This window comes from Chelonoidis abingdonii, chromosome 4 (assembly GCF_003597395.2).
Source record: "Chelonoidis abingdonii isolate Lonesome George chromosome 4, CheloAbing_2.0, whole genome shotgun sequence".
NCBI lineage: Eukaryota > Metazoa > Chordata > Testudines > Testudinidae > Chelonoidis > Chelonoidis abingdonii.
This window is the reverse complement of record NC_133772.1, coordinates 148,379,007-148,406,762: the sequence shown is the minus strand read 5'-3', so window position 1 is coordinate 148,406,762 and position 27,756 is coordinate 148,379,007. Positions and strand designations below refer to the sequence as shown.

The window sequence follows — 27,756 nt, the reverse complement described above, 5'->3', positions numbered from 1 at the left end:
AGAGGGCCCAAAGTCCGGAACGAAGGCCTGTTGTTTTATTGGACTTCTGGGGTAACAAAATGGTGATCTGGCCAGATGGCCGAGTTACGAAAAGAGAGGGACTGCTGTGGGGCCAAAATGACTGTCAACAGGTGGCACTGGAGAGGAGAGAGCTTGCGGTGCCACACCCAGCCATGAGGAGGTTCTCCGGCAACGAGTACACTCTTTGACAGACAGATTTTCAGTTATTGGGTGCTCACAACCCCCTTTTGAAATCAATGGGATCTTAGGTACTCAGCACCTTCCCAAATCAGGCTAATAGACTTCAATCTGTCTACTGCAGCCATTTCTAGAGTCTAAAAGTGCAGTCATTGTGTTAGAGTCTTACTGTGAACTACTGGCAGATGGAGGAATCTAGTGACCATTCCGAAGGGCAGTTAATCCTACATGTGAAAAAACACAGCAGAGATGGAAGACCCAATTGCTGCTGTAGGAACATGAAGTGATACTGATTTGTCCACTGTGCCAAAACTGGTAAAAGTGGCTCTCCAGAATGGTTCCTGTGGAGCTGTTTTTTGAAGTCATTGAGCACTCGCAGGTCCCATTAGCTCTGGTTGGAATTCTGGGAGTTCAGCACAGCTTCAGTTGGGCCTTATATTTGTGCTGACTAGTATAAAGAAAAACATGCTGAGAAAATGTTACCTTATTAGAAACTGCAGAATTGGATGTCATTGCTAACAGCAACAAACACTACAGTGATCAGGACGCCAACTTCAAGAAGCCAGAGAGAAAAGGGAAATTCTGAGCTTCACAACTCAACCCTCATTAAAGAAACAATACATTGGTACAGAATCCATATGTTTTATTATATCTGCAAAAACTAAATGGTGGGTTACAATGTGGTACTTCAGGGTTGGATTCTAAGTATTTTGCCATTTGTCTGAAGAACCCCATGACTTAAATGTTATGTATATCCTGTAACATTTTGAAATATGTATCCAGTATGTAGCAACTTGCCTGTTAGTTTTGAATATTATGATGGGGGACATTTAGCAACAGTAGACAAAGTTTAGGGGGGGAAAAGTGGCTTTTTGAAAAAATAAATGAATAAAGGTTTTGTGAACCTTTATTCATGCATAGATTCATGCATAGCTGTATTTAAATGTTTTGAACTATCTGTTTTTTGAAGTGTGAGCCAGATACACACTGTATTTAAAAGCACTTAGTCATCAGATCATATTCCGTGTGTGCCAACCTACAGACTAATGTTTAAGGTAATTAATTTATGTGATTACCATATAGCTGCTAATATATCAAAGTGTTTAAACATTAGACGTTTTATGTTGACTTAATGAAGTCCTCCCCACTCCCCCAAGAAAAAAAGGTTAAGTGAAAAAGTATATAAACCACTTCAAATGATATTTATTACCTTATGGTATTTTGCAGTTAACCTAAAATAGTGGTTCTGATCTTAAAAGTAACTATAAAAAATGACATCATGAGGTTCTGCATTTAAATGTTTTGAACTATCTGAACCACACTGTCAGAGTGGTTAAGCACTGGAATAAATTGCCTCAGGAGGTTGTGGATTCTCCATCATTGGGGATTTTTTAAAGAGCAGGTTAAACAAACACCGGTCAGGGATGGTCTAGATAATACTTAGTCCTGCCTTGAGTGCAGGAGATTCATAGATTCTAGAACTGGAAGGGACCTCGAGAGGTCATCGAGTCCAGTCCCCTGCCCTCATGGCAGGACCAAATACTGTCTAGACCATCCCTGGTAGACATTTATCTAACCTACTTTAATATCTCCAGAGATGGAGAATTCCGCACCCTCCTACAGCAATTTATTCCTGTCTGTACAACACCCTGAGTTAGGACTTTTCCTAATGTCAGGCCTAAACCTCCCTTGCTGCAGTTAAGCCGAATGCTTCTTGTTTCTCTCCTTAGAGGCTAGGTGAACAGGTTCTTCTCCTCCTCCTGACGACACCCTTTTAGATACCTGAAATTACTCTCTATTTGGCCCCTCTCAGTCTTCTCTTTTCCAGACTAACAACCTCAATCTATTCAGCCTTCACTTCATAGATCATGTTCTCAAGACCTTTAATCATTCTTGTTGCTCTTCTCTGGACCCTCTCCAATTTCTCCACATCTTTCTTGAAATGCGGTGCCCAGAACTGACACAATACTCCAGTTGAGGCCTAACCAGCGTAGAGCAGAGCGGAAGAACGACTTCTCGTGTCTTGCTCACAACACACCCGTTAATGCATCCCCGAATCACGTTTGCTTTTTTTGCAACAGCATCACACTGTTGACTCATATTTAGCTTGTGGTCCACTATAACCCCTAGATCCCTTTCTGCCGTATTCCTTCCTAGATAGTCTCTTCCCATTTTGTATGTGTGAAACTGATTTTTCCTTCCTAAGTGGAGCACTTTGCATTTGTCTTTGTTAAACTAGACACCTCTCGAGGTCCCTTCTGTTCTATGATTTTCACTACTTCACTTTGTTTCCATGTCAAAAGTGGTGTTTTACGAATATAAAGATTTCCCCTCCTCTCTGGCCATGCAAACTTAGCCTGGACTCATAAAGTTGAGCTGTTCAGTTTATCCCTCACTGGTACTGTAATATGATAAGGATCTGGTAGTCCAAATACACCTATGCAAGCCTGCTAAAAACACCCAGCCTGATTCTCCTTTACAATTGTGCACATTTATAGTGCTCAGGCAATGTAAATTATATTTATGCCCACTTTAAGGCCCCTTAACGCTGCCAAAGTGGTATTTGTTTATATAGATATATTAGTATGTATATGGGCCAATGAGTTGGCACGTGGGTAATGACTGGAACTTAGTAAACAAAACTCTTAACACGCTCATTTAGTTACAGTTGGCTCTGTAGGAGTGAAAAACAATAAAATGTATATTTGTTTCACCAAAGTCTGGGTCTACCTGTGAAGGGACACAAGAAGTAGATCTGCTGAGAAAGAAGATGCCATGTGTACTGTCTCTTTTCAGAAGAGAGCTGTACTCTTGAATTTATTGTATTTAGCTGACAAAGCAATGTATGGATGCTTGTCTTGGCCACTGGAGTTAAGTTTTATAGGCCATTGATCCTAATGACACTACTCAGGTGAGTAAAGTGAGCAGGAGTTGTCCCTGTGTTTATTAGATTATTGCGCAGAAATGTCGGATTAGCCATAGTTGGAGCCACCCCACTGGTTTCCCAGGAAGAGCAGCTCACTGTAGAGATGGATAAAACATTTTCAGGAGAAGCAAATATTTTCTGGGAGAAAATCTATCAAAAATAGATTGCAGGATAATTTGAAAATGCCATCCATTAATTCTAAAGTATCATTCATCACAGGATGACTGCAGTTCAGATATTTAGTTCCTAGCATTTAAAGCCAGAAGGGACTGTGTAGTCTGACCACCTCCGTAACACAGGTACAACAGTATTCCCAACCTGTGGGAGGGCTTAACTGGGATTTGAACATAGAAGCTCTTGCAAGTTGAGTTGATCTACAGAATTGCTTTGTTGTAACTTTTGGATCTAATGAATTTTATAAAGCTACCACTACAATGAACTAAAGATGTTCCTCGTTCTTTTTACTGATGCAGATTAACCTACATGAATTATGTTTTCAATTGCTTTGGAAAATGTTTTAAAAATTTTAAATCCCAATTGTACAAGTGGATTAGCATGGGTGGACCTGTGTGGAGACTCGTTAACCCTTGTGCCTACATGGTGCTCCATTAAAGTTATCTTGCACTGTCTGATTGCAGGATTGTTGTCTTGCATTCCAGTTAGAAAGAAGAAGGAAAAAAAAAAAAGATCCTGAAAAGTGTAAAATGGTAGAGCTCATAAAATGGTGTGTGGATGCCTGGCAGCAGGGAATACCAAGTAGTTTTGCCACCTGAACCCCTGATAATCCCCTAGGAATGCTCTCTGCTGGACAGGCAGCGTAATCTGGGGAAAGGGAACTAGACTGGGAATCAGGAGACCTGGGATCTGTTCTCAACTCTGCTGACTTGCTTTGTGATCATATTCAACTCACTTCATCTCTGTGCCTCAGCCTCCTCAACTGTAAGGTTGGGGTGTCGATAAAGGTTGGGGATGTCAATGCTTGCTGTCTTCTGCAAAACACTTTAACATAAGTGGGGCTGTGAGCATTACTCCTAATTATTTTAGCCAGTAGACACAGGACTGTACAAATACTTTCATTTATCATGCAAAAGATCTATAAATCAGTCTTGCAAAATTGCTAAGAATACTTCCTGGCCAAGGCATAAAACCTCCTAAAATCACACCATATTTGTATTATTTTACTTAATAGGGGCAGGCTTAAACTGACGTAATGGTGTCCATAAAAAGAAGTTACACTCAATTTAGTTAAAATGGTGCAACTTTGTATGTAGACCATGGGGCAGATCCTCCTTGCTCCGTTGACTTCAAGCTCCATATTAACTTACATAGCTAAGGATCTGTCCCCAGGCCTTATGTATTAGGAGGCTGCTGGTTTTAAACAAAATAAGAGTGTCCTGTCCATGCAGAATTGCACTGGTTTAACAAAAGTGGTTTGAAATCACACGTTAGATTAAACTGGTGCAACTGTCTTATGTGGACAAACCCTTAGTGTCTGGAAGGGGACCAAGGAACTCCCAGACAGAGTAGTTGTGTAGAAGTGCATGGCAGGCTGGAGGCTTGTCTACACAGTTTGTGTCATATAACAATAGCAGTTTAGAAATTATTATTCTTAGTGATACAACCTCTTGGTGTGGCCACTGTTAGTTATATCAGTATAGTTATGGTAGTGACTAGCCCTTAAGAAAATGTAATTTAAATCAGTCTGAGATAAAGAACTGGATCATCTCATTACTAAGTCTCCTAACCATGAAAATGTCATTGATTTTGCTCTGTTCCTTGAGTAGGTGTTACTGTGAGCAATAGGGAGAGATCTGACTGAAAGAAAGAAGGTGGCTGGGAGAAAAATCCCCAAAAACAGCTGGCAGGGAAATAAAGAATAATAAAAATTTTCTCAGTCATTGTTTGCTTTGGAATGATCATGCTTTAAGCACATGGAAATACTTTACACGTTGAGGAGTGCTGACTTCCTACATGCCTTATGAAGGAACACCAAATCATTCATATAATGTAAACAGATTATAGATTATTCCAATATAACTTTTTCCGTGCTGCTGTCTTTTTAATAAATCTATCCTTTACTTTAGATACTGTATTTTGGCCACAAGGTACATAAATCATGACCATTAAAATTAAAAAACTGTTCTTAATCTACATGAGCATGCAAAATATAAATGAGCTATTTTATTGGTGCAGAATGTTGCTAAACATTGCTGCTTGCGGTACTACCCTGTATTCCTAAAGGGTAAGCATACCAAAAAGAAAGGCAAGTTAGTAAATGGCAAGTTACTTAGTAAATATATCTTTTCCATAAGTGGGAAGATGGACCTGTTTGTCCCAGTCTCAAGTGATTTGTAAATATCCAACCTCGGCTATCCTGGTGATAGATATAAAAAGTTAGACAGTCAGAACCTCCATATTCAGAGTTAGAGTTTTGAGCAGTAGAAGAATACTTTAACAACTTGATGGACAGCTTTGATGCTGAAACTGAGGAGCAGACTGAGGAGCTTGGAACTGATTATTACAGTGGGAGTTTTTCCAGAGTAAAGGGAGATCACACAAACTGGATATAAGTGGAATCGTATAAACTGGAGTCTCACAAACTGGAAGAAATAATCTAATGTAGTAATAGTGATGTCTTAATTGTTCCACAAACAAGAAAACTTTCTTCCTCCGATATCTGCCTGATATCTTCATGGCTGTGTTTATGCTGATCAGAATAAATGTGGAATGTGATTATAGGCTGATAAAAGCATTCTTCAAGATAAGCAGCAAGAGTAAAAGACAGAAGCTCATTTAAAGAAAGAGGCTTTTGACTTGCTATAGAAACAGTGGAGTAAATTCAAAACCTTTAAGGCAGGCTCAAATGCAAAAGAATTAATGAGGTTTGACTTTGGGTATGTCTACACTACCCGCCAGATCGGGTGGTCATCAATCTATTGGGGATCAATTTATCGCATCTAGTGCAGACACGATAAAATCGATCCCTAATCACTCTGCCGTCAACTCCGTAACTCCACCACGGCGAGAGGCGGAAGCGGAGTTGATGGGGGAGCGGCAGCGATCGACTCGCCGCCGTCCTCATGGCCAGGTAAACTGACCTAAGATACACCGCATCTTGTCTCCAGTCAGCATCATCAGATCAAGAGACTTGAAGTCATTTGCCTGACATTTCTATTTCGTCCTCTTTTTGCTTACTTGAGAGAGATCTGGCCACCTTGACTGATTTGGCTGGGAATAGAGAATTGGCAAAGAGGTATGCATTTGCTTTTAAGTCAGCATTTCAGCTGCACTGCATCCAATTTTGAGGGAGCTGCCCAGTAAGCCAACAGACCTAGAGAAAGCCATCCTTTCAGCACAATAATAAGATCTAGGACATTTGTCTGTCTGTGTATGAATCTTAATTCCAGTTACCTGAAGCTTTGATTTGGCCAAGTGGTAGAGAGTACTCCTTTTATGATCTAGCTCTTGAGACATTTGCTGTTGGTTGTCACAAGTTGCTACTTTGCTCTTGAACGTCATTTGCACCATGTCCATAAAATGCTGCATCACTTGACAGAAGTTTCAAGCTTTGTATTGTACAGCGGTAAGTTTGGTGGCATTCTGAGCTCCTCTTTCAATTGCTGAGAGTTTCTTCTGCTGGCCGTTTCTCCATTTCTTTTTAAAATCCTTGTTCATGAGGTCTCCTAAGATGATCTTGTTTTTTCAAGGGATAGGGTGAGATATTTACCCAAGTGGCTTTCTGTTTCCACAAAGTATCATTTCACACTGGTGTTCCCGAGTCCCTTCATTTGAACATTCTGAGGGGTTTGTAAATTTGAAAGACTTCAGTTGAGGTTCAAGCTTAAACTTAATAGTTTCCTTCAAATTTCCCTAATCCATGGAATAACATAGGGAAATTGCTATCTTGCATTAGTCTCAGTGATGACTTTCATGGGTTCTAGTTTTGTGACCAGGCTCAATATACTGATAGTCAGGTGACCAAGCAGTGGTTTTGGAGCTGCTTTAAATGACTTTCCCTCCCTCTCCTCCCATGCATACATCAAGTTTACCCTGCTTAGCATATATCTTAATAGAGCTAGGAATGCTTTCTCTTATTCTGGACCCTAGTGGTCTTGAACCTCTTCCACTGTTGTAAAGGATATACAGGTTGCAGTACAGCACTTTGATGCATCTGATGAAGTGGGTATTCACCCATGATAGCTTATGCTCCAATACATCTGTTAGTCTATAAGGTGCCACAGGACTCTGTCACTTTTTACAGATTCAGACTAACACGGCTACCCCTCTGACACTTTGATGTATGTTTGTTTGTTAGTTATAGGTAACATCTTTTGGTAGATATTTCAGTGTATGAGGAGGGAATTTGTAGCACCTTGTTCAGGGACCTCTGATTTGTTAATCTTTTTTCCTCTTTAGTCCTAAATTTTGGCCTAAATTAGTGTGTGTATGTATAAATGTATAATAAAAGAAAATAGGTAGCTGTATATCTAAGAGTTTCAAAGGAGTTAGACTCTTTTGATCACTTTTTAAATAAAATGTTTGGGACTAAAAGAAAAATGCGTTTCAAAAGGGTGTCTATGTATTCAGTAGTCAGTATTCCCCGAGCTGTATTCTCTACACGCTCAAAAACATCACAGTGGAAGTTATTGTTGATCAAAGAGACAATGTTCTGTACCAAAGAACCTAAATAATAGTGTTCATGAAGATGTTTGTTCAGGTGCCGAGGGCAGGCGAAGGGAACATTGTTTCAGGCAATCTGCATTGGACATCAAAAGGTGAATTCCCTATATGTGCCCAGCCTGGATTCAAAAAGTCAGTCAAGGTGTAGCTAGAAAGGAATATTGACAGTATTGGCTGCTCATGAAAGAGAAATCCCCCTTATTAAGGGTAAAACTTCTTCATCTGTGAAAATTTAGTGGCTTATCTATATTTCGATCAGCTCTCTTTTAAGAAAATAAACATAGGTAGGAACTATACCTAAGGGTGCAGTGAAGTTTAAACTTTTTTTTAATTTTCTCTATTTTCCTGTGTGTATAAACCCAGTGCCTGTAAATAGATTCTAGTATTTATGGGATGTGTGAGGCCTTGGTATAATTTGTGACATATTCTGTTGTATGTCAGCTGAGGAACATCTATTAAAAATCCTGTCTGCCTCAAGTCTGAGTTGGGGCTTAGAGAGAGAATAATGTATGTACTCATTGTAATCCTTTAAGAAGGCTCTGCCTTAAATATAAAAGATTTTAGAATGTTAGGGAGACAAGAAAGACTAAGTGAGCCAAAGCAGGTGAGTGCTATGTTATGGACAGGAGATGGAAGTTCAGAGGTCACATATGGAAAATTTGTCTATATTTGAAGAACAGGAAGCTGAACTCTGCAGCATGTGCAGTAATTGGTAAGAAGTAAAGCAATGGACCATCAACTTGCTGGAAGTGTTGCTATGAGAACACTAATCCAGATATTGTTCTCAGATAGTGAAGTAGACCCTGAAGGAGATGGAAGAAGGTAGAAAGTCATTGTGTGTGGCTTTTTCTTAACTTCAAGAATGACTTGTACATTGCTGTCAAACTAGGGGAACGTATCTAGTGGGGTCCCTTGAATCAATCCTGAGTCTGGTACTATTTAATATTTAATTATATAAGATGATATTGTTGTATTGGGTAATAGAATAGAGACTGGCTTATAAAATTGGTGGCTTTCACCAAGCTGGAGGGGGGAATGAGAGCACTTCGGAGTACAAATTAGAATTCAAAATGATCTCCAATCTTTCAAGAAGTGATCTGAAATCAATAAGATGAAATTCAATAAAGACAAGTGCAAAGTACTGCATTTAGGAAGGAAATTCAAATGCACAGCTTCAAAATGGGGAATATGGCAGAAAAGGATTGGGGGGTTATATTGGATCACCAACTGAGTGAATCAACAATATGATGCGGTTGCAAAACAGGCTATCGTTCTAGGGTGTATTAACAGGAGTGTTGTTTGTAAGACATGAGAGGTTACTGTCCCTCTTTATTTGGCACTGGTCAGGCCTCAGTAGGAGTACTATGTCCAGTTTTGGGCAACACACTTTCAGAAGGACATGGACAAATTGGAGGGAGTCTGGGGGAGAGCTACAAAAGTGGTAAAAGGTTTAGAAAACCTGACCTATGAAGAAAGGTTACAAAAATTAGGCATGTTTTTCTTTTTGAGAAAAGAAGACTGAGGGGGAACCTGATAAATCTTCAAATACATTAAGGGCTGTTATGAAGAGGAAGGTGTTCAATTGTTCTCCATGTCCACTGAAGGTAGGGCAAGAAGTAATGAGCTTAATCTGCAGCAAAAGGAGATTTATCTTACTTTGACAAAGTTCCTCCTCTACCTTGGTGGGTTCTGCGCTTATTGGCAGGTTTGCTCACCTCAGTGATCTTCCCCACAGTCTGGATCAACTCCTCCTGTGTCTGATCAGGAGTTGGGAGGTTTGGGGGGAACCCGGACCTGCCCTCTACTCCGGGTTCCAGCCCAGGGCCCTGTGGATTGCAGCTGTCTGTAGTACCTCCGATAACAGCTGCATGACAACTGGACTACTTCCCCATGGCCTTGTCCAAACACCTTTTTCATCCTCACCACAGGATCTTCCTCCTGTTGTCTGATAATGCTTGTACTCCGTAGTCCTCCAGCAGCACAGCCTCTCACTCTCAGCTCCTTGTGCCTCTTGGTCCCAGCTCCTCACACACACTTCCTCTCCTCTGGCTCCACCAAACCTGACTGGAGTGAGCTCCTTTTTAAACCCAGGTGCCCTGATTAGCCTGCCTAGATTGGCTGCAGGTGATCTAATCAGCCTGTCTGCCTTAATTGGTTCTAGCAGGTTCCTGATTACTCTAGTGCAGCCCCTGCTCTGGTCACTCAGAGAACAGAAAACTACTCACCCAGTGACCAGTATATTTGTCCTCTACCAGACTCCTGTACCCCATTGCTTTGGTTCTGTCACACTTATATATTAGGAAAAAACTTTCTACCTATAAGGAGAAATAAATACTGGAATAAGTTACCAAGGGAGGTTGCAGAATCCCTTTCATTAGAGACTTTTAAGAACAGTAGACAGATATTTGATGGGGATGGGCCTAGGTTTATTTGGTCCTACCTTGACACATGGGGCTGGACTTGATGACCTCCTGAGGTCCCTTCCAGCCCTACATTTCTTTGATTCTATGATTTTAATGTGGTGGGTGTAGGAGTGTTGAAAATGCTGGGAGAGGATGGTAGAGACAGGCCTAGCCCTCCTATCTTTATTGTGTGTGTGTAAACAAACCCTTTATGATCTATGCATAATATGTATAGTATATTACGTGGAGTCATATTTATGTAACACCCTTGGAATAGCTATGGCTTATTGCAGAATAAGTGTTTAACAGCAAATCAGTGTATGCTTCTATACCTGCAGGGTTTTGCGGACATTTTCTAAGTGTTTTTGATTTGGTATTTTCAGGTAGGCTGAGGCCCATCTTCCCTATTTGAGCCCTTGGAGGAGGAGGGACTCAAAGTATAGGAGGGGAATCATGCAAACATGATTCCTTCCATGACTGCTGGAGTCAATTCTCAAGTCAACCTGACCAGTATTGTTACTGAGTTCTGCTGACAGATCTAAATGGATCGATGTGGACATATGACCCTTTCCATCATTAAGCTATTGTTTGCCCCAGATAGCAATGCAGTGTGTGTGTGTGTGTGTGTGTGTGTGTGTGTGTGTGTGTACACATGTAGGCGTGCCCATGTTTTCAGTATAAACATGTGCCAGCATACACGCTAAGCTAATGTATGATTTGTAGCTCAGGATGCTCTGTGTTAGTTCCTTTGTTTTCAGCAAGGCTTGAGGATGGATCAGCTTGCAAATCCTAAAGCATTTTTTACTTTACTTATCCATTAGAGTAGAAATTCCTGTACTTAAGGACCTGATTCTGATCCCATTAGGAATTCCTGGGAGAACTCCTACTGCTTTCATTGGGGGAATCTTGAGGAAGTTCGGTGTGGGAATTCTTGGCATGATTTTTTTATTTTTGTGCCCCTCCATACCTCATTTTATAGGTTAAGGGGAAACAGGGCTTTAACCCCCACAGTTGGCCCACAGAAAAGGTCATGACACATACCCCTATGTATCTGTCCATCTTGCGTTATTCCTAGCCATCTCCCTGGAAGGGTTGCTCCTTCAGAGACAAAATACCAGGGATTCTTATTTTGGTTGCTGCTTCACCCAGGGAAATGCTGTTTTAAAGATCATTGTTTTTTGGTGGTGGTGACTCGGGGTCTGCGGTCTTCACAGGACAAAAGTGGAGATGTCTTGTCTTGTCTTGTCTTGTCCACTCCTCCCCCTGACCTGTCCAGTCTACACCCGTTCCCTACCATGGACCCCACTTGCCTCTTTGGGGTCAACAGGAGAGCAGAGTGTGCTCTGTAAGCAGGAGCCCCATCAACTGCACCTCACGCATCTGCTGTCTGGGCCCATATTTGGAGGAGTCTTGGAGCTCGTAGGCTCTCCCTGTCCCCAGGGGAAATCTGTCTCAATTCAAGAGGTTTTGAAAGCTGTTCTGAATGGTAAAAAAATTATGTAATGGCCTGGTCTAAGCACCAGTTCAGCTACATTGGTTTTTAACCCCATTTAAGTCAAACTAGTAACTTATGCCTTACAAGCCCTGCATGGTGAATCTCTGATATTATTGGACTGTTGTTTATCATCTTATTCAGAGGTTTTGGAAATGTGTTTATAAATAGGCCTACATGGAACAATTTTGTCATATCCATTGTTTTGGCCATTCCAAAGAACTGCGGCCCTGTCCTTTTTTATATGTATTTGTTTAGAAGGACATGAGAATATGACAGTTGTAGTTTTATAAAAATTGTATTGCCTTCTGTGGGAAGAGCCCTTGGAGTTCAAACTAGGTGGTATGGTATAGTGGTATCTATGGCAGTATGCCACACCAGCTACCTGTCTAAAACCTGCAGACCACCTCTGTTCTGTGCCCTAGCCTGGGAGGCTTGGAAGTCCTACAAAGGGCCCTGCTCTGGGCAGCAGGAGACCTCCTGGGATGGGAGTGGAGGGAACCTAAACAAGGAAAACCTGGGATGCAGTGGACTATCACAGCATATGAGCTTCAGTGGACATCCCACACCCACCAGAGGATTCCCACAGGGGACCTGGGAGTTCATATGAAAAATAGCAAGATGGGCCTGGGAAGCAAGGAAAGAGAGGGATGGGGGAAGGAAGAGAGGAAACAGAAGAAAAGGAAAAAAACTAATATGAGGAAGATGGAATGGACTGGGGGAAATGGGGGAAAGCAATAAAAGATGCATAACCTTAAAGTCAGAGCCTTTTTATATATGTGTACTGCTAAGTCTTACCCATTAGGTACTCTACTGTATTGCATTTTGGTGTTAGAAGTGGGGAGCTGAAATGGCAGGGAAGGGCCTATTGGCACTCTTGAAGAGGGGAGAATATTTGTGCCAGACATGGCCTGTGTGTGTGTGAGAAGCATACAAGTTCTTTATTTTTCCAATTTGAGCATTGCCCTCATGCATTTTCAATTGCCTGTGACAGTTTGCCTCGGCAGCACATATACTAAAATTGGAACGATACAGAGAAGATTAGCATTGCCCCTGTGCAAGGATGTCAGCTGATGTTGAGAGACTGAGGGAACTTTTCACAGGAATTCAGTTTAGATAAGGGAATATTCACCTGAATCAACATATTTCAGTTTTGTTAATGCTGACTGATTATCTGATAAGCTAGTTTGAACCTGATTCTCAGACCAGAATACTACTGTGTCTGCATTAGTTCATTCTTCCTTTATTTACCCCTATAAGAAAAGTTTTGGTGATAGATCAATTAGCAAATCCTAAAGAATGAATGTGAATAGTGTAAAAAGAACGAGGAGTACTTGTGGCACCATAGAGACTAACAAATTTATCTGAGCATAAAGTTTCGTGGGCTGAAACCCACTTTATCGGGTGCATGCGGTGGAAAATACAGTAGGAAGATACACACACACACACACACACACATGAAAAAATGGGTGTTGCCATACCAACTCTAATGAGACTAATCAATTAAGGTGGGCTATTATCATCAGGAGAAAAAAAACTTTTGTAGTGATAATCAGGATGGCCTTTTATTATCTTCCTACTATATTTTCCACTGCATAGAATATCAGAGTTGGAAGGGACCTCAGGAGGCTTTCTAGCCCAACCTCCTGCTCAAAGCAGGACTAATCTCCAGACAGATTATTTGCCCCAAATCCCTAAATGGCTCCCTCAAGGATTGAGCTCACAACCCTGGGTTTAGATGGCCAATGCTCAAACTACTGAGCTATCCCTTCCCCACCATGCATCTGATGAAGTGGATTTTAGCCCATGAAAGCTTATGCCCAAATAAATTTGTTAGCTTCTAAGGTGCCACAAGGACTCCTCGTTCTTTTTGGTGATACAGACTAACACGGCTACTACTCTGAAACCTGTGAAGAGTGTGATAGTTCCTGTGATTAAATGTTTTGAAGAGTTCTTTGAAATCATAGAATCCTCCGCTTGCCTAAGGTTTTATTTACATTCTTGAAAAGAACTGTGTTTTTGGTTCAGATAATCTCACCTCGGTAGCTGCTCTTTGCTATGTAGTGACAACCATCAATATTCCATGGAATGACTTTGAAAGTGAATTTTTAAATATTTTTCACATTCTGAAAGATTTCAAATTAACAGACAATAGATAGTACAAGTTGATATGCTTTTAATTATTGTTTTATTGGCAGTGTATTATCTATGAAGACCATCAAATATCCTGTAACAACTTCATGGGATCACAAAAATAATTAATGGACCCTTTTAGGGCAATATGTGCTGTTATAACAACAACATGGAACAATACTTCAGTGTAGGAACTGAAGGCTTACTAGAAAAAACAAATCCCTAGTGTATAGCAACAGGAAATGCTATTATTACTTAGTCATAATAAAAGAACACCTTAGCGCACAGGCTTTTTCTGTTTTGTTTCTAGTTTTTGCTAAATGAAGAATGACCCTTAAATTGACGTACAATCGGTGATAAATAAGAAACCCGTGTGTAATTAAGAGAGTATCTGTTTATTTAAAGGCCTTTAGAGGTTGTGAAAGATTAAGCTTAGATATATGGGAAGGATGAATGTTGTGCAATAATGCCCCTTCGTTCCCCTTTCATAATAAATCTCAGCAGAGTATTCATCTGAAGGGCTGGATGCCAAAAAGAACAGGTTTGACTTGTCTGTGAGGATTTACACTACAGTAAAATGCACAACTGCTTTTGCGGAGGTCATTGTGAAGGTCACAGAGCTAGCATGCACTGCTGAATGGGAGCAATCTATTAAACCAGTGAAAGAGATTGTACTGCTGGAAATCAATATCTAAAACATAGCATGAAATGCATCGAGTGTTTGGAATCATCAGAACATATGAACTCAAAAGTGTATGCCACTTTGCAAAAATGCTACTGATCTTTTTTTTTCTCTTAAGTTTGCAACTAATATCCAGTACAGAATTTAACTCTTGTATCCAAATGAAAGTCATTATTAAGCTTGTAATAGTCATTCTTTTTTTCTTTAAATTGCTTACATTATATTGTCATTTTTAATTATTGTTTGTTTCAGCATGTTTTCTTTAGCCAATTATTACAAAGAAATTCCAGCAAAAGATTATAATGGATTTAGCAAAATGGAACTTGGATACTTTTTTTTGAGTTAGGGTTGAGTTTGAGCATGGGCTTTACTGTCTCTTTAAATAAAAAGTGATGATCATTTCAAATGGCAAACAGCCATTGGTGGGGTTTAGTGCAGAGATTAATTAGTAAACTTTGGAATGTGCTACAGCAAATGCATCTGATTGGCAATAACATGTGGAGCAGCAACTGGTGGAAAGTCAGAGTTCCTGACAGGCACAGTTATTTCCAAAAAGGCTTAAGAGTTCTGGAACGCATTATTCTTTATATGGATCTGCATTTATTGCATCAAATCAATATGTTTTTCTGTATTATTCAGTTACTTATAAAGTTTATATATAGTTGTTTTAAAACTTGGCATGCATTATATTGTTAAAAGAATGCATAACTGACATACAGTATGCAAATTTATTTGATTGTTTTTGTAACTAGTTACATACCATCAACACACAACTACATCCGCAAACATTAATTTACAAAGGCTTGTGGTTTGTCTGCATTGCATTTTGCAGTTTCTCCCTTTTGCAGTCAAATGTTAAGCTTGCAGCCACATGTTGAAACATGATCTGTTCAAAAAGACATTAAAACATAATTAAAACTAATCAAATTTATATTGTAGTAGACCACTTTTTAGAAGCACAGTCTTCATAATATTAAAAAGGCTGCTGCCATGAATTCCTGCATAGTGGGCTCTAGCCCACGATAGTTTATGCTCAAATACATTTGTTAGTCGCTGAGGTGCCCCAAGGACTCCTCGTTGTTTTTGCTGATACAGACTAACGCGGCTACCACTCTGAAACCTGAACACTTCTATTTCACATAAAAAAATTAAATTATTGCACGATTTGAAGTTTGCATAATTTTTCCTTGCAATTATGTTTTAATTTAGGCAGAATATAAATATTTCAGATTGAAATTGGTGGTCTAGAAACAGAATGAGAAGCAGTTTAGTAATCAATTAAATACAAGATTATTATTTAATCCATTTGATACAAGCTAAGGCCTTGATCCTATAAAGACTTGTGCATGTACATATTTAGTGGGACTCCTCATAGTGTGTAAAATTTAAACATGTGTAAGTCTTTGCAAGATGGGGGTTCAAATTCTAAGATTAGAATAATTAGTACAATAAACATATACTCCTTACAAAACAGTTAGAAATCCTATATTTTTTTTAAGAGTTTCCATTAGAGTTTAAAATTAAAGCTACCGACCTAATATCAGAATTTCTTCTATTAAATATTTGCTAGAAAGGCTCCCACTGACTTCAATGAGCATTTGATCAGGACCTGTGTTCCTTACATCACAGCAAACTGAAAACAGACTTTCTTCTTACTTTAAACGTCCCAAATATTGAGCCACACTCTGCCTTTCCATGCTGATGTAATGCTCCTGTTGCAGAAGAATAATAATGTCAAGTAACATTAAAGAACTGACCTAAAGTGAACTCAGCCAAGGACTTGGTCCACTCTGGCCCTAACCCGGCAAAGCAATTTGGGCTTGGAGTCAGTGGGATTCCTTCATATTGCAAATGAAGCATGCGCTTAACCCCTCCCCATTGTTTCTGAGCCCCTATAGCCCAGCTACCCAGAGCATGCAATAAGACTAGAGCGCATGCTAGGGCATATTACTGGTGGTGGTTGGACAAAGTGGCTGCCTTCAGTAGGGTTGAACATTTTGGCACTTAGCGGGGACCTAAAAGAGCTGAGTTTCCAATTGTCCAGGTGCTGATGGTCTCCCCTGACATCTGTTCCTGCAATTCCTCGCTGCCAACAGCACTGGGTTTACTGCTATAAGTAAACCCATTGGGATGGATGGGCTCATGCAAGACTGTAAGCAGTAGGCATTATAGTAAGTAGCATAGTATAGTAAGTCAGTTCTGATCCAGAAGAATGATTAGGCTTATAATTTAGTCCTATTAACCTTAGTAAAACCGAGTATGCTTAAAGTGAGGTAGGTGCTTCCATGCTTTGCTGGATTGAGGCCTAAGGCCTTGATCCTACAAAGACTCAAGCACATGCTTAACTTTCTTCACCTGGAGTAGTTCCATTGTTTTCAATAGGGCTACTCATAATGTTAAGCGCATGTGTAAGTCTGTGCAGGATTGAGGGCATTAGCTGGGTTGGTTAGACCGTTCTGCAGAGGCATCCGGGCCATTCCAGTTAGTTCACATAATTTGTAATTTGTACTAAAAAAAAAAAAAAAAAAGTCTCGCTTCCCAAATCTCATCCAAAATGTAATAGCTGAGCACTGTGCTCAACTCTGATATTACTGAGACATGATTGTTTCTCACAAAATATATTCTAGTATATCTGAGTACAGAGCATTATAAATAATTAAAACCAAACTGCACCTGTCAAAGGAAATGAATACAGGTACATTTTGTGTGTGTGTGTGGTGCATTATCCTGGCTTTTTGGATTGTTTGTTTACTAATTGACAGAATTCAGTAATTCTCCATGGGTCTGCCAGTCATGTGCGAACTAGAGAGGTGCTAGTCTATTACTTGGAGGTCGCCTCTTAATATTGATTTAAAAATAAAATACTGACCTTTAAACAAAGGACCTGATTCACTTTCCCTCTTGGAGTAGAGGGTACACCAGCATATGCCCTCTGTAAGCACCGCTGTTGAGTGGGCCTTGGAGTTGATGGGCACAACCTGTGAAGTGGGTGAGATTGGTTTGAGTGTTTCAGTGAGTCTCCTGAGGAGATTCCATTAGCAAGGCTTCCGTGGAACTCTGTCAAATAAAGCTGTCCTAGTAAATCTCTTGTGGGTGCCACCTGTCACTCACCATTCCCCATCAGTGAATGCTTTCACCAACACAGCATCCCCTCTGGGCAGAGGGGATGTAAATCATTCACCCATGTGGCCTGGGGTTTGAATCTGGCACAGTTTAATGTGAAACCAAAAGCAAAAAATTATATATAAGGCAAAACATGTTTTTTTCAATTTATTATGGGTAGACAAAAGTTCCTGTGAAAAGATAACTTGGAGGAGAGGGGAGTGATTTAAAAATATTTGGATTTTTTTGTAAGGCTTTCAGCTGTGGTCTGCCTTTGCTGAAAATATCATTTTTTTTTGGTGAGATTTATATGCAATACATTTTCTTTCCTTTTCAATACTTGGACAGTTTTTAAAAAAAAGTTAAGAAAACAAAAACCAAAACTTTGAAACCAAATATGCTGAATGCTTCTTGTGCGCTTGCCTTGGCACGGCAGTATTTGTGTGATTATGTTCCAGGCTAGAATCCTATGCCAAAAGAAAAGTAAACTCTTCTAGACCTCTCAGCATTTGAAAAGGGGAAGAAAATGATTAGCCACGTCTACTCCAAACATACAGTTTCTAACCTGCTGCCAGTGACTCAAAGGATACAAAATCAAGCTCCTGTTGCCCTGTAAAGAAGGGCTCACATCTTACCTAGTGGTGCAGCATATCAGTGCAGATGCAGTGCTGCTGGTTGGATGGCTTCCAGTTTGATGAAGATCTGAGATTTGAGTTTGGCAGGCTTAGGAAGCAGCCTTTCTTGGTCAGGCAAAAAACAGCTCTTGTTGGTGAGTCCGACACACCTACTTATACACAAACAAATAGATATTTTTCTTTGAATAATTCCAACGAGGTGTGCGTGCACCACGTGCACAGTCATCAAAGCTTTTCCCCCTAGTGGTACACATCGAGTTGGCCATGAAGCCCCTGGAGTCGCACCTTCATGGTGGTGTATATAGATCCCTACCTACCCACCGCTTCTTCAGTCCCTTCTTACTGACAGTGACAGTCGTTGGAGCAGCTCTTTTGCTCCAGCAAGCAATCCCCTAGTGGATTCTTTCTTGTTATTCCTGTAAATAGTTAAAAACTTAGTATTAGTTAGTCAAGTAGTTTAGTTACGTTTCAGCTGGGGCTTTTCCCCCACTATGTTTCCCCTCGGTCTCAGGGGTTTAAGCCATGCGGATCCTGTTTAAAACTCACGCCATGATCTTAATAGAGCCAGTGTGGCCCCACTAGCACTGGTTCACCATGCTTCTAGACCTGTCAGTGGACACACCTATAACCTTGCTCTTGGTCCTGGACTTAATCCCCCAGGACCACAGCTGTCTCCAGTTCCCAATCTGCAGTCTCTGTATCTTGCAGCATGGAAATTCTTTGGCTAAACCCCGCGGAGCTCACATGCTCAGATGTTGTTAGAGAGGTCCTCCTTAGGAACAGGAAGTCATCCACTAGGGCCACTTATCTGGACAAGTGGAAAAGATTCTCAATTTGGGCATTACAAAAGCACACTCCACCCTTACAGACATTGATTCCTTTTATCCTAGACTGTTTGTTGCATCTAAAACAGCAAGATCTGTTGGTATCATCAATAAAAGTGCAGTTAGCCGCTATCTCAGCTTTCCACCCCGGTTCAGATGGTCTCTCAGTTTTCACAAACTCCATGACGGTCCAGTTCCTCAAGGGATTAGGTAGGCTGTACCCTCAAGTAAAACAGCCAATTCCCCCATGGGATCTCAACCTTGTGCTCTCTAGACTGACGAGACCTCCTTTCGAGGCCTTAGCAATATGCTCCCTCTACCTTTCCTGGAAAGTAGCATTCTTAGTAGCTGTGACTTCAGTCAGGAGGGTGTCTGAGCTTAAGGTCTTAACCTCGGAACCCCTGAACACGGCCTTCTATAAGGACAAGGTGCAGTTGTGACTGCACCTGACCTTCCTCCCAGAGGTGGTTTCTCAATTCCACACGAACCAGGACATTTTTCTTCCTGTGTTCTTTCCTAAGCCACACGCTAGCAACAGGGAATGAATGCTCTACTCCCTGGATGTCAGACGAGCATTAGCCTTCTACATTGAAAGAACAAAGCCATTTCGAAAATTAATGCAATTCTTCATTGCAGTTATGGAGCGCATGAAGGGGATTCCACTCTCCTCCCAAAGGATCTCTTCTTGGATCATGTCCTGTATCCGGGCATGCTATGACTTGGCAAAGATACCCGCCCCCGCACTGACAGCAGACTCCATAAGGACCCAAATATCCTCAGTGGTGTTCCTGGCACAAACTCCTATCCAAGACATCTGCAGGGCAGCGACATGGTCATTGATCCACACTTTTATATTGCATTACGCCATTACACAGCAGGCCAGAGATGATGCAGCTTTCGGCAGAGCGGTTCTACAATCAGCAATTCCATAAACTCTAATCCCATCTCCAAGGTAAGGCTTGAGAGTCATTTACTTGGAATCGACATGAGCAGTCATTCAAAGAAAAAATAATGGTGGTTCTTCGAGTGCTTGCTCATGTCGATTTCCATTGTAGGTGTGCGTGCACCCACATGCACGGCCGTTGGAGACTTTTGCCCAGTACCCGTTGGACTGACTGGCACCATCTGGAGTGCTGTGCTCATGGCACGGTATATCAAGTGCCACCGGCCCTGCACCCTCTCAGTTCCTTCTTCCTGCCCACGATGGTGAGTCATGGCGGGATCCCAAGTCGGTACTGTAGGAAGTCCCTTTTGCGATTTTCCCCCTCCCCCCCTTTGCTCACGTGGTCTTAGGTGCATCAGACCTGTGTTAAGGAGCCCATCAGGGCCAGCTCGACACCCAGGGCCATTGGCTGCAACATGACCTGGCCCTTCATTTCAATGTCAGGGAGCTCAGAGCGGTTTGCCTGGCATGCCAGGTGTTCTTGCCCCATCTGAAGGGCAGGGCGATGCAGGTCCCGATGGACAATACGGCCGCGATGTATTACATCAACAGGCAGGGCAGTGCCAGGTCTTCAGCCCTTTGTTGGGATTGGGAAGCTCTCAGCCTCTGGGACTTTTGTGGATCGCCTTAGCAGATCCTTCTCATCTTGCCACAAATGGTCGCTCCATCCAGAGGTGGTCCGCCTAGTTTTCTGCAGGTGGGTGCTCACAAGGTGGACCTGTTTTGTGTCCAGACAGAACAGGAAGTGCCACATGTTCTGTTTTGTTTTGTTTGCTGGGCAGAGCCAAGGGCTCCCTGTCAGACGCCTTCCTGATCCCATGGTCAGGAGCGCTCATTTTTGTGCCGCTAATCCACAGAGTTCTGCTCAAGGTAAAGCAAGACAAATCGGCCATCATCCACATAGCTCCAGTGTGGCCTCGTCAGCACTCGTTCGCCATGCTCCTGAGTCTATAGGCAGCCACCCCGTTGCAGCTGCCTCTTCAGCCAGACCTGCTGTCCCAGAACCACGGGCACCTGCTGCATCCAAACCTGGTGGCGCTGTGCCTTATGGCTTGGTTTCCGCATAGCTGAGCAGGGAGGAGCAGCAGTGTTCCGCCAGTGTCCAGCAGGTCCTGCTGGGCAGCAGGAAACCCTCTACCAGGGCTACCTATGTAGAAAAATGGAAATGGTTAACGTGTTGGGTCTTGGATCACCGCATCCAGGCAGAGGAGGTCCCTCTGCAAGTCAACCTGTACTATTTGCTATATCTGAAGCTCCAGGGCCTGTCGCTATCCTCAGTCAAGGTGCACCTGGTGGCCGTCTTGGCTTTCCATCCCCTATTTCATGGTAGGTCACTCTTTGCCCATCCTATGACAGTGCAGTTCCTGAAAAGTCTGGAGTGGCCTTACCCACGTGTCCAGGACCCAGTCCCTCCTTGAGACCTGAACCTTGTGCTGCCCAGACTCACGGGGCCCCCGGTTCCCTTCTGCTTATCTCCAGGAAGGTCTCCTTTTTGGTCGCTCTAATCTTGACCTGAACGATGTCCAAAATCAGGGTGCTCACATCTGAGCCCCCTTATATGGTCTTCTATAAGGACAAGGTCCAGCTGTGTCCACACCCAGCTGTGGATTCTGCTTGAGCCATCTACAATGGAATCGACACAAGCAAGCACTTGAAGAAAAAATGGTTACCCACCTTTTTATAACGGTGGTTCTTCGAGATGTGTTGCTCATATCCATTCCATTACCCGCTCTCCTCCTCTGTCGGAGTTGTTGGCAAGAAGGAACCGAGAGGATGAAGGGCTCGCAGTGCCTAATATACCGCGGCATGAACGCGGCACTCCAAAGGGCGCTGCAATCGGCCCTATGGGTACCACTAAGGCAAAAGTCTCCTACGACCGTGCATGTGAGTGTGCAGACACCTACAATGGAATGGACATGAGTGACACATCTCAAAGAACAACAGTTACAAAATGATGGGTAACCATTTTTCTCTCATGACTGTTGTTCTTCGAGATGTGTTCTCACATCTATTCCAAGACCCGCCCGCCTCCCCTCTGTCAGAGTATCCGGCAAGAAGGAACTGAAGAGGTAGGGGTTGGCAGGAATCTATGTACATCGCCATGAAGGTGCAACTCCAGGGGGCTCCACAGCCAACCTGCTGGGTATCACTAGGGGAAAAAGCCTTCTAATGCCTGTGCACATGGTACGCACGCACCTACTTGGAATGGACATGAGCAACACATCTCGAAGAACAACAATTTTGAGAGGTAGGTAACTGTTGTTTTTGTCGTCCCCCCAGATAGCCTGGAAAGGCTTGAAAAATCCTATTTACATGTGGGAAGCTCAGGAGCAAAACTTGCCTAATTTACATTATTTATAGCAAAATAATCCTGTTTGAGGCTTATTGAAATGCACATCTGAGAAAACAGTTTTCAGTTAACATAATACAAAATGCCTTTCCCATTAGTGATAAATCTAGTTTCCTTTTATAGAGGGATGTGATGAGGACCACTTTGGTCCTCTGTTGCATTGAGAGCTAGGAGCTCTGTGGTAAACGTTTGTCTCAAATCTGGACTTAGCGTTCAAAATCTGAGTGTTTACTGTAAACCTCCCCCAAGCTTATACCCAGCTTGGATCTTATCTCGCTGCCACCAACCAGGATTTTTAGGGTCCCTGGTCAACGCCGAAGTCACCCAACCTTCTTGGGACCCCTCCAAGACCCAGACAGGTCTCATAGCTCATCCCCACTCCCCCCCTTTTTCTGGGTGAGCCTGGGCATGCTATACTTAACCCGTGAATGCAAACCAAGAAGCTATTTACTCTCGGAGCTATGCATCAAACTATCAAGCTAACACCCGAGGAGATCCCTCGCTTGTTCGTCCAGAACTAAGAAAAAACTCAAAAACACAGAAGAAGTTGAATTCCTCGTTCCCCTAGCCTGTTCCGCCTGGGGACAATAGGAAGTACACAGAATGAATGCCTTCTCTCCCATTCCTGTTTCCCGGAGGGAGACAGAACCTGTACAGAAGTTCTATCCTTTGCCTCCTAGGAAAAGAAACTCCCGTTTTAAAAAAAGGAAATTAGAAAAAAGAAGAAAATAAAAAAAATAATACTGCAAGTAAGACCAATACAGGGAAATGCTAAAGAAAATAGGAATAAACAGTCTGATTTAAAAGATGCCCAATAAACAGTCCAGCAAATAACACCCATGTAAATACAAATCAAAGCACATCACAGCCGATTACTTTGTTTTCTTTTGTACTCACACTTGATAGTAGAATATTTGAAAGAAGATGGAGTTAGAAGAAAAGCTTGTTTACTCACAGCTGAGGAAAACAAAAAGACCCTAGTTTCCAGTTCCCTCCCAGACGCTTAAAAAAAATCCAGGTCTCTGATTGGTCCTCTGGTCAGGTGTTTGGTTCCCCCTTTGTCACCCTTTACAGGTAAAAGAAAATTAACCCTTACCTATCTACTTATGACAAGCTCAACCTGCAAAAATTTGCTCACATGTACACGAGTGAGTAATATCATTGACTTCAGTGAATTTGCTTACGTGAGTAAAGATTGCTCACGAGACGGGTTTTAAAGGATTGAGCCCTCCATTTAAAATACTGTGCATCATCTTCCTGTGATACTTTTAGGCAGGAGGTGAACATGCTAACATACATTTCGTGCACAAGCAATTCTGTTACCTCGCAGACAAGGAGATCTGGACAACTTTGGCTAGGTCTACCCAGCACACCAGTGTTGTGTAGAATATGTGTAGCGGGACACTGCAATGAAGAGCACACCGCGTCCACTCTGCGGTGGTATAGTGTGTAGTTACACGTGTCGATGAAAGACTCCCTGCTGCCAGGGAGAAAAGGCTATGGCAGGAAGGAGGCAGTGGGGAAACCCGCTACCAGGGCCTTTCCCCTGCTGGAGTTTTTCCCTGCTGTGGCGAAAGGCTCCAGCAACGGGGAGCTGGTAGAGCCTTTCACTGGGGCAGGGAATGGCTCTGGCAGCATGGAGGCAGCAGGACACTACACTGCTAAAAAAATGAGGAAAGGGAGACGTGGCTTGGGTGAGTAGAAAGGTGTATAGGGTGTGTACTCACGTGTGTACCAGGCGTGCCTTTGCTCTCCTTGCCCAAGCTGTGTGTTTCCAGCTGCACTGCTCCTTATGCCTGTGCGGCACGGGGGAGGCCTGCACTTGTATGTAATCTAGTTGATGCCAAAAGAAACATGCGGTAGAGATGTACCCTTTATGTCAAGGGAGAAGCTTCAGATGAGATTCCGGTTTGTACAATGTAAGGATGGATCCCATTTTCAAAACTGCCATTCTCTTCCCCCATATTTTGGAAATAGCTGAAAAGTTAACTTCCTATCTGTGTATTGATCGTAAAATGTTCTTTTAAAAAGTGCTCTGCTCCCTGGAGTGCAAGAATGGCTATAGATTTATCACTGCAGACTCCTTGTGTGACTGAAAAATGATGTCTTGCTCCAGAATGCTGGGGAATGTAACGTGAAACTTCTGCTCACAGCACTTAAGCAAGCACTTAAGTCCCCTTAACTTCAACCTGTATTGAGTCAAAGTTTTAGAGTAAATTTCCTCCACCCATTCAGGGGAATGATTGAACTTTGAGAAGGGCTAGAGTAATGGTTGGATCAAGCCATAAATTAATCAGTTGCGTTTGGTTTTGAAAAGCTCTTTTTAACCACTTTGACATCTCACTTGTATTCTCAAACATCTGCTTTTGATTGTTTGTTTGCCATAAAAACGTAAGAGTTAACCTTGCCCTTGTTTTTGTTATTGCTACCAGAAACCCAGTGATTTTTATTACTTCTTGTATAGGGATTTGGACTTAGTCGTTTCAGAGTAAAGAAAAAATTAGGGTTTTTTTTTCTTCTTAAACTGACAAGTAAGGCTAATTAAATTGTAATGCTAAGTGTGTAAAGATACTGGACATGGCTTGTTAAGTTGTAGCTCTGCTTTGTTTTATTGGCCTAATAGCATGAAATTGAAGGGAAATCAAATGATCAATATATTTCAGGTCATTTCTCTGCATGGCAGCTGCCTTGACCTAGTGCCCAGCAACATTTGCATTGACTATGAAGAGCTTAGTGCATATTTTCCTGTATGGAAATGACATCTGAAATTCAAAAAAATTGAGACCCTTCCTATAGGCTTAGTCTTTTGACTAACAAATGTTTGTAATTTTTATCCTCAGGCTTCCTTTTCCTCAGATTACAGCCAACTTTTGTTATATACCTCAGCAACAGATAAATAACTATAGCATCTAGCATATGGTTTAGGCCCTGATCCCTGCAATGAACTACATGCAAATGTACTTCTTCCCCCATACAGAGTGCTCTTAACTTCCCTATAGGCACAAGGGTACACTTGGGCCCTTGAATTACACTGGAATTTAGATGACTTTCTCCCCATCTTGTAACAGGATGTTTCTTTTTCATTTCTAAAGCACTACTCTCCACGTACACCTGTGGTCGGACCATTTTGCACCTGTGGTAAGACCACTAATGCAGCTTCCCTCTAACTTGCTGGGATCTAATGCAGTTTTGATGGCTGTTCAGAATGGTCTCTCCCACTTACCTCTATCCCTCCTTGCCCTTAAACTGGCTGCTAAAAGCTAACCACGGGGCTCTTGGTTTGATTTGAATACAGTGTTTTAATTAGGGGCCCCCCGCCCCCCGGAGCCTGTCTCCATGACAAATAAATGAGCCCCTTCCAAATTGGACCATCAAGATGCACACATCTAAATGGAGTAACCTTGTGATTGCATCGCTATAATACTTGCCCTTGTTTAGTTGTCTCCAGCATGCTGTTTAAAATTAGATTGTAGACGCTTCCAGGCAGGCACCATGGTTGTCTGTTTGTTCTGTAAAGTGCCTTACATGCTTGTCACTGTGTTTAAGGAAAAAACCCTGCAGCAAACAATAATTTTAATGACCTGTAGTATACCAGAAAGGTATGTCAGTAAATCCATGTTACTGTCCTAGGCCATGCTGTTACCTATCAGCGTGCCTCAATTCTGCTAATGCAGTGTACTTGTAGCTGTATTGGTTCTAGGATATCAGAGAGACGATGTGGTGAAGTGATATCTTTTATTGGACCAGCTTCTGTTGGCAAGAAAGAGACAAGCTTTTGAGCCACACAGTTGTGGTCCAATAAAAGATGTTACATCACCCACCTTGTCTCTCAATGCTGCTAATGCAGAGGGACCACCTCTAGGGGATTCAGCCGATCAGCCAGCACCTTAAAGAGTTTCTGGTGCTGTGAGCATTCAACACTTCATAGATTTGAAGGCATTCAGAGCCCCACAGGATTGGGCCTTAAAAATAAGATGTTTGTGTATGAGATTTGTGGTGTTTAGTTTGAAAAAATTACTTTGGGCATGCTCCGAAATCTAGACAGATGGAGAGGAACATCACAAACCCACCCCACCAGTGCAGTTAGCCCCTCTGTTGTCCGTCTCAGCAGAAAGAACAAAGGAATACATGTGTGTGGAGTAAATCAGTACTTCCTTCCACCCCTGGGGGTGTTCTTTTGGTTTAACAGAATCTATGCCCGTTTGTAGGGTATTGTGGAGATGATTGTGCTACCACTGAGCCATCCTGAGCCTGCTTTGGAGATAGTGGACTGTGCGTGTGTTTGTTCTAAATCGACCTTGACAGTTATTTCTCTGGCTCTTTTACATGTACCTCCTGCTAATGTTGTTACTATTTCCTCTTTGCATGAAGATGAGAATAGAGTCCAGAGATTATAAACTATTTCCATCTTTTTTATACTAATAATGAATAGCTAATATCAAGGAGTTAAATGTTTTGCATAAGGATTTCAATTTTCTTTTAAAACCGGTGTCCTGCACATCTTATTTGTAGTGACTGCTTATTTTTAACCTGCAGTTACTGCCTGAAAATTACTGCTTCAAATTTAAGTTCTACATATCTCCTACATGCCTGATTTTGCCTGCACGCCATATCGATGATGCTATTTCTAATTGTTCACCCTTCCTCCCTTTGTTTTTCCCATTCCTTTAACTTTCCTCATCTTTAGTCTCCTATTCTCACTTTGCTTTTTCCATTCTGTCCCCATCCACCGTAGCAGTTGCCTTTTTTACTTTCTTTCTTCTGCCAGACACATTCTTTACCTCCACCAAATGCCTTCTTAAAATGCATTTGTTTCAGGAATCCCCCACTCTTTTCTTCTCTCCCTTAATAACCTTTACACCGTTACCGTATTGAGGCATTGTTCTGTATCTTTACTTGCAGTTTGTCTTGCTTCAGACTGTGTAAATTTAACAGGGCAGGGAATGTTTGGGTCACTTAATTTCAAACCAACTGCGTGTGTAACCTTTTAAAGACCAAGTTCAGTTTTCTATTTAATCTCCTTGTTTTAAGCAGGGGTTTTAAATCGTCCATCATATGGTATATATCTTAACAGCAATATTTCGTAGTATTTCTAAGTATATATTTCTAGGGGTACTTAATCCTGCTTCCATGCATGGTTATGGATTAGATGATCTATTGAGTTTCCTTACAGCTCTACATTTCTATGATTTTATGATAGTTGTGGAGATTTGGGATGTGTGGGGGGGAGAAATACAGACCGCATAATACAACTGTTTGTGAAGGTCAGAATGTTAGCATTGTGTTATTCATAAGCATAGGCTTTTAGCTGTAGGGAGCATATTTTGTCTTCCTTCAGGAAATCCTAATTACCATAGTCATATAATTGAAATGTTGTGTCAGCATACAG

The 27,756-nt window shown here is 41.9% G+C and overlaps 1 protein-coding gene and 1 non-coding gene across 2 annotated transcripts in view; both read left to right on the top strand.

The window, feature by feature from the left end:
• The window catches only part of MNAT1 (MNAT1 component of CDK activating kinase), a 214,394-nt gene that overhangs the window by 102,005 nt on the left and 84,633 nt on the right, over positions 1–27,756 (top strand). The window lies entirely within an intron of this gene.
• Positions 12,692–12,796, top strand: LOC116830027 (U6 spliceosomal RNA). Its single transcript, XR_004374862.1, has one exon. It is a non-coding gene; the product is annotated as a U6 spliceosomal RNA (small nuclear RNA).